The sequence below is a fragment of the Ipomoea nil genome, unplaced genomic scaffold (genome assembly GCF_001879475.1).
Source record: "Ipomoea nil cultivar Tokyo-kokei standard unplaced genomic scaffold, Asagao_1.1 scaffold1043, whole genome shotgun sequence".
NCBI lineage: Eukaryota > Viridiplantae > Streptophyta > Magnoliopsida > Solanales > Convolvulaceae > Ipomoea > Ipomoea nil.
In genome coordinates, this window is record NW_017617471.1 from 12,516,937 (window position 1) to 12,525,653 (window position 8,717).

Sequence of the window (8,717 nt, forward strand, 5' to 3'; positions counted from 1 at the left end):
TATTATTTTTGTTATTCCAACCATTCTACGAATCAAATTACAATTTCTCATATTTTATTATAAAATAAGGTGTATTTAAAATGTTATTGATAGAGACATGGGGCTTAGGCCCAAAAAAGAATATTAGACTTGATACCATGAAGGTAGGTCCAAAAGAAAGGGGAAGGTAAGTGCAAAATAACAAATTATATCATGGATCAAGGTCTACTTTGCATTGTGAACCCTAATTTAAAATAATCTTCAAAATTTTGTATTTGCAATTGCCTATTTGGCAACATGCTTTCAAATAGCAACTTCGCCTTATCTTCTAGTTTTCGCAGGCTATCCCAACTCTGGTCGAGGTTGGGAATTTGAAACACAAGTGCTCCATGAAAATTATGTACCAAAAGTCTTCCAGGGCGGGTCGACCTAGAATAATGTTGTGGGCGCAATTAATCTTAACCACCACAAACTCAAACTCCCACTTCTTGACATGAGGCGGCGTGTCAACCTCCACCTTGAAGGTGACTGAGCTTGCCGTCTCGGTGGGGGAGGGGGACGTTTGGAAGGTCATCATCAGTGAAGGTAATGGACTCTCTTCTTGGCTACTTCTCATGCGGGGGTCGCACAACCTCTCCTACATAGAGGCTTCATACCCACTTCTTATTATCAGTGGGGGTGTCTCTACCCTCAGGCCCGCCAAAGATAACATAGATTGCTTGCTTCTTCTGCGGGTGGGGGTTGTCCAACTCATTCTCCTCATCTTCTGTGAGCTAACCAAGCTTTGTTTTGCGCGTACCTAAGGTGGATGGCCTGGAGCCACATGCCTTTTTCCATATGTTTCTTGGAGCCTGAACCTGCCCCAACCTTTTTCACGAATTGGTTGAGGCAGCCCTATTGAATGAGCTCTTCAATTTGTCGCTTGAGGAGCATGCACTCGTCTGTGTCGTGCCATGGTTGCGGTTGGAATTGAAAGTTTTTTGTAGAGTCTAATTTTGGGGATATCTTCATACATTCACCAGGGTATTCCACGATCCCCATGTCATCGACATAGTCTAGTATGATGCTTATGGGTTGCGTTAGTAGAGTGAAGTAGCGCCCAAAGGAGTTAACTTGAGCCCTTCAGTCCGTTCCCGACGTGACGGTCTTGGTGATTGGCGATCATCCGGGGCTTGGGGTGCCCTATCTCCCTGGCCCCGTCCCTCTTCCATGTCCCTATTTCTCTTCTCGACCTCTTCGGCGTTCGCGAACCTGGCTGCACGATCCATCAAGTTGGAGTAAGTTTTGGGTGGGTACTTGTTCAGGTCGTTGTGGAACAGGCTTGACCTCAAGGCGTGGATGAAGATGGGGATGGGCGCCTTGCCCTCGAAATCATAAACTTTCATCACCTCCTTCTTCCACTTGCTCAAGAAGTCAGCCAGTGTCTCTGAACTCTTTTGCCTCAACGGGCACAAGTGGGCAAAATGCTTTTTTTTTTATGCTACCTGCGAAATAGGATAAGAGTTACTTGGTGAGGTCGGCAAAGGTCGAAATTGAGGCCTCTAGCAAGGAGCCGAACCAGTCTCGGGCATGACCATCCAGAGTAGTGAGGAAACCTTGCCACCCAGTAACGAGTGAGATGAGTTCATTGGTGAAATGCCCTCGTATATGCCTTGATTTTGGGAAAACGGAACTCCTTGGGCAAGGGCTCGACCATGACCTCGACTTCCTCGGTGTACGGGTGGATAACACGTCTCGGGGCTCCTAAGACCCGTCTCGGGCATCAACCCTCTTTTGGAGCTCACCCATCCGCTTCCCTAGTTGTTCCACCTAATCATGGTGTGTGCTTGGAGCCCAACCACTAGTTTCTCCCGACCATTCAACCCTCAAGGCCTGCTCGCAGCGTACCAGAGCTCGGAGCTCGCGGCCCACTAGCCTCCATGTAGATGACTTTTCTATGGGTGGATCATTTGCGATTGGTCTCGGTCCTAGGTGATCATAGTTTAGTTATCATTTTATTTACTTTCTCAAATTATAAGATTTTCTTCCCTATAATCGATATTATTTTTGTATAAATTAGGGCTTGTATTTGAATATTAATTAGAGTTGTTGAAATGAGACGACAGGGAGGGACCAGTCAAAGCCCGCTAAAGCCCGCCATATGGCGGCGGTGGGCTAAAAAGCCCGCTAAAATACGGGCATAAGAAACGTTGGCCTGCCCTGCCCCGGCGGGCCTTGGCAGGGGCCCAACAAATTTTAAAATTTTAAATTTAAATAAAAATTACTATAAAAAAGTAAGTGTATACTAAAATAATTTGGATAGTTTAAACATATATTAATGCATTTGTAATTTTTTAAACACAATAATAAGTAATAAATAATCAAATACATAATGTGTACGTTAATCCATAAGTTAATAACAAATCATTTATACAATGTACTAAAAAAATTTGAACTTGATATTATATATATATATATATATATATATATATATATATATATATATATATATATATATATATATATATATATATATATATATATATATATATATATATATATATAGGCTTCGAATCCGGTGTCCCCCTAATTAGATGAGCCCGTGAGATCTCCTGATATCCATAGATTGTTTACCCATCAATGGTTGAGATCATGAGACATCCTAAAATAAATTAAAGATTCATTATTCAGAAAGGGTCTGAATAGTAATTGTACTTGTTTGGCTAATTATGGATACATTTATGTTGGGATGTTAAGCATTAAATTAGGAATATTATTACAGCAAATTGGTTTCGTGATTTTATTCGCACGGCCCTGGAGATAAATATGGCATCAGACATCTCAATTTTGAAGACGAAAGGGTTGGGCTGCACAAACAATCAACTAGCGCAAAATTGGGATGGCTTTTAAGAGCACAGGTATTTGCATTAGCGCGTTACGGCTTGTGCGTGCTATTTTTGTTTTTTGTGTTTTTTTTAATGGTATTATTGAATAAAGAATTAATAAACATTTCCATCCAATATAACTGCGATACCTACTGCACGTACTTTCTCGAATAAAAAGACAAAAAATAACGTGGCTTGTGCATGAACGGCCGGCAGGCGTGTGCGTATGGACGCATGTGTAGACCTACTGTATCCAATTACACATTAACATTTATAGAGTCTGAAATAGATAAAACGTTATTGAGAGAAAAAAGTTAAACACCATATTGCGGTAGTTAATTGATGAATAAATGGAGGTGTGGTTACTATTTGTGCAATGACACCATTTAAAAAAAAAAAAAAAAAAAAAAAGGCATGTGCGTAAATGTAGACTACGCATGTGCGTAGACAGTAATAATTTCAAACCATGGACAAAATTGAGTGACACATCTGTAATACGAAAATGTTAACGTGGAATTCCAAAAACAATTCGACAAAAAATATCGTGGCCTGAGCGTGAACCGTCGGCAGGGCCTGTGCGTATAGACACATATGTCGCAGAACTGTACGCAATTACGCATTACTATATACAAGATCTGGAATAGATAGAATTTAAATCAGAAAAAGAGTTAAGCGTCAGAGTGCGGTGGTTTATCGATGAATAAATGGATGTTGGATTAGTATTTGTATAATGCCACCCAAAAAACACACAAAAAAAAAAAAAAAAAAAGGCGTGTGCATGATAGTAGCGTACGCATGTGCGTAGGTGCTGGGATTTTCAAACACACGATAATATTAAGTGGAGCTGGATGACACATCTTTGTTATGAAAATGTAAAGGTCGAAATTCGAAAACTAACACCAACTACTTGGAAAGGGGAACCAAAGTCAGAAACCCCAGCTAACGCATCGGACTCTAAAGTCAGGCCCGGGAGGTCATCATGGAGCTCCATAAAGTGGACCATGTCTTCCAAAGCTCCAGCTAACGCATCGGACTTCTCAGCATATATCGCAGCCACAGCCTGCAACATTAAAAAATTGTGTTCATATTACAATGCATCCACCCCTTTACATCCCCCTGTTTATACTATAATGCGTTAACCTCCAACCTCATACGCACATAGCATACTTGTAAAAAAAAAAAACAAAACAAAACAAAAAAACAGCAAGCTACATTACCAGCAAGAATCCAACCTCATTGCAAAAAAAAACCCCCATTACGAAACAAACACAAACCGAACCCCATTACGCACAAACTCATACTAATTAAAGTTACACCATGTTTACACTGTACTGCATTCACCGCCTAACCCCTACGCACATAGCATACTTGAAAAAATAACTTGAACTATTTTACCGGCAAAAATCTAACCTCAGCATAATAAAAAAAATCTCAATACGAAACAAAACACACACAGACCAGTTACAACACCATTAGCATGACCACCAACCCCCTACCCCCCACAAAAAAAAATGCACTAATCACAGACTATGTACGCCCAAACCCATAGTAAATAAAGCTACAACAAGGGTATACTATACTGCATTCACCTCTAACCCTCTACGCACATAGCGAAATTGGGAAAAGAAGAAGAAGATATACACAGTAATACCAACAAATACCCAAACAATATTTCCAGTACATTACAAATATTATTGCACAACAATGCACACATCACCCAGTAATTTGCACACACCATCCAACACCAAATAACAAAACCAAAACTGCCAACAAGAACATAAAAATAAATAAATAAATAAATAAATCCCACGGTTTATATACATAACTCAGCACCGCAACCCCCCCCCCCCCCCCCCCCCCAGCCATGAGGATCAAAATTCCGGGCACCACCACCACCACAAATCACCACCGCAGACAACAAAATAAACCATAACCCCCGGCACATGCAAATACCCAAACATCCTACATTATTGATGGGTGGACTGAAACCCGAACAAATCACACACCCACTACCTCCATTAACCATATAGATCATCGGCCCTCATCCCCAACTCCACCACCTCCCATATCGGCAGAAAAAACACCAACAGAATAACAAGATACAATATCCAAATCAGAAAAACACCACGCCCACATAAGAAAATAACAAAGAAAAAAAATGGGCAACCCTAACCCCCAACCCAGAACCCTAAACAAAACCCTAATCAGTGACCGACACCCCGCCACCCAGAACACAGAAGATAAGCGGCCAGACTTTAAAAAAAAAAAAAAACTGATCAAAGCAAATAAAAATTTCAAAAAAACTAATAACCTGGAATGGGATCAGGCGCAGATCCCCTAAGCCGCTTAGATCTCCTCGAACTCGACACTGCCATGATCACCACCGATACAACCGCCGCAAACTCAAACACTCTAACCTGAAGCACCGAGAAGAGTCGTTCGCGTCCGGAGAGAAAAACAATGAAGCTAGAATTTGAAACGGCTGCAAAGAGGGAGACTGCAGATAGACGTCTACATTAACTATTGACAGGACACAAAGCCCGCGAATTAAGGACTTGACATAAAGAGACGAGGCAACAAAGACAAAATTACCCCTAACTTAATAATAAAATCAGACAGAAGACTATTAATTTGACAACATCCGCACCATTGAATTATTAAAACCAACGAACAAGATTAAAGCTCACAGGCTCATTTAACTAGGGGTGCACCGGATTCAAAATATATATATATATATATATATATATATATATATATATATATATATATATATATATATATATATATATATATATATATATATATATAGAAGGGTTCAGGTGCGGGTATAGCTTCCCGTGCGGTTGTGCGGTTAGATCTGAGCCGTTGGTCAAATTTAGATCAACGGCTCAAATCAATGAAAATTAAAAAAAAAAAATGACGCACCTTAAGTTAAAAAAAAAAATTAATGTGTCTGGAAAAAAGAAGCATAAGCTAAAAATGACGCACCTTAAGTATTAGATCTTAAGCACAACCGCACGCACATTAAGTACAAAACCCGTACACATTAAGCACAACCTCACACATTAACTACAAAACCCACGCACTTTAAATATTAACTCACAGACTTTAAGTTTCAACACCTATTGACATTAAGCACAAACTCACGCACATTAAGTACAAAACTCACGCACATTAAACACAACCTCACGCACATTAAGCACAAACCACACGCACTTTAAGTATTAACTCAAAGACTTTAAGTTTCAACAACTACTAACATTAATCACTAACCTCACACACATTAAGCACAAACCCTACACACATTAAGCACAAACTCCACTCATATTAATAACAAATCTCACGCACCTTAAGCACAAAAGTCCACACTTTAAGTTTTAACAACTACTCACGTCAAGCACAACTCCACGCACATTAAGCACAAAACTCACGCATCTTATATACAAAACACACGCACATTAATCACAAATCCGCTCACCTTAATTTTAACCTAAATGCAAAAATTACAAAATTACCACCGCGTTTTTTTAAAAAAAAAATTTGGTAATCCTGGACGTTGATTTAAGCGAGATGAATAGCCCAGATTAAACCGCACAACCGCACCTGGACACCCTAACCGCACAAGAACCTAATTCTATATATATATATATATATATATATATATATATATATATATATATATATATATATATATATATATATATATATATATATAACCCGCCCCGCCTTTTTCGTGAGATGAGACAGACTAGCTCGACGGGCTAAGCCTGGTTTGACAACTCTAATATGATCCGGAGTAATATTAATCAAGAAGAACTATTCAAGTTTTCTTACTACATGTCTACATCCTCCCATATATGTTTTCTCACCATTTCCTAACTCATCTATTAATAACAACCAACCACAAAAAGTTTTAATTTGTACCATTTCCATACAATGAACCCTCCAAAGTCCAAATTTATGCAAAACCCTTTCATTTCTCTACCCTTCTCCAAATTCATAAAATGTTCTCACTGAAAAGAATTTCATATATGCTATAGTGTGAAGCCAAGTCAATTCATCTTGCATTGCAATCTTAATTAAAAAGTGAAATAGCTCTAATCGATAGTATAAACCCTTCACAACAACAACATGGCTTGTAGCATTGCTAGTTGCTACATACCGGCCACTCTGATCCCTTTTAACTTAAAACAAACGTGTTTATTTGACAAATTTCAATTTTTAATTAGATCTAACTCAAAGATTTAACTTCTTTCCACAAGTTGAAACAAACATTTAATGATTCATCATTCCCCACTCTCGATCTAGCTCCTAGCTCAAGCAAAGAAATATATACCATCTTAAAATACTTCTCTAGCACAAAATAACTTTGACTAGTTATTAATTTAAAAAAAATACTTTCCTCAAATCATTTATATGATCCAAAAAGATTTATTTATTTCATTTTATTCTATCCTTTTTTACACTAAAATTTCAAATATTCAATAGCCATATTATTAACGTGAAAGAAAAAAAAATGAAAAACCCTGGATCGTGATGTTCGTGCCAATTGGGCTTTATATTGATGCATAGGCGCACAGCATGGAAATCAATTTCGCCAAAAATGGAGATGCGGGGTATTGATCCCCGTACCTCTCGCATGCTAAGCGAACGCTCTACCATCTGAGCTACATCCCCTCAACAATTTTATTGTCAACAATAGTATTTATACACTCTTTGTATTAGATCTATTTCGTTTATTTTATATAGTAAAGCCAATGTCTTTGATTTACAAAGTAGCTTGAAGCTCCCATCGGAATGTGAGTTTTGGGTGAAGCTCAAGGAATATGTGAGGAGAATAAATACTAAATTGTGATGTCTTAAAATCACAAATTTATGATTTTAAGACATTTATACCAATAAACTAACATATCATGTTTTTAAGTACGATCAACTTTATTACGTGTAGTATATGTTCAATATACTTTCTCTCTCAGTTGTAAGCTAAAGAGTCAATACCCTGTCATTGGGGTTCAATCTTGACATTCCCTCAATGAGAGCTACAGAGGTGCCAATTTGGCATAAGGTGCTTGGCAACTAACATATCATGTTTATTAACATTCATACAAGGAAAATACTACTACTTTTAAATTCTACTCTCAACTTTTACTCTCTCTCTCTCTCTCTCTCTCTCTCTCCCTCCCTCTCTCTCTCTCAACATTTTGATGTTGACATTTTTTAGAACTCACGGGATGAATATAACTTATCATCTTTTGTAGGTAGTAAAAGTGAAAAATGGAAATAGGGAGTCCATGTAATAGATCCAATCTTTATACAAAACTATAGTGATATTTGGTTGTACATATTTATATTTATATTGTACTATTTAGGGATGAACAAGGATTTGTCAAATCCGCTCTTACACAATCCGCATCCACCTAAAATGGATGGGATGCGGATTTATTTAATGAAAATCTGTCACCACCACTCGCACCTCATATATAACCATTATATGTATATATGTATATATATATATATATATATATATATATATATATATATATATATATATATATATATATAGTACATATTGTAGTATTAGTATAAAAAATAGATGAATGTTAACGAGAAGTGAGTTAGATTAGTTGGCAAAAGATGTGTTTTGTTATAATAAGGTCAGGGTCTTGGCATCAACACATTTTCACACACACACACACACAAATCTTAATTATAATAAAGCCATATGGTCTTGTGAAAATTAAATGTTGGTATTAACAACATTTAATTCTCACAAGACCATATGGTGTGTGTGTGTGTGTGTGTGTGTGTGTGTGTGTGTGTGTGTAGATATATATATATATATATATATATATATATATATATATATATATATAT

The 8,717-nt window shown here is 37.5% G+C and overlaps 1 non-coding gene across 1 annotated transcript; it reads right to left on the reverse strand.

Annotated features, from left to right (window-relative positions):
• Positions 1 to 7,447: 7,447 nt before the first annotated feature.
• TRNAA-AGC lies at positions 7,448 to 7,520 on the reverse strand. The gene has a single exon. It is a non-coding gene; the product is annotated as a tRNA-Ala (tRNA).
• Positions 7,521 to 8,717: the final 1,197 nt, after the last annotated feature.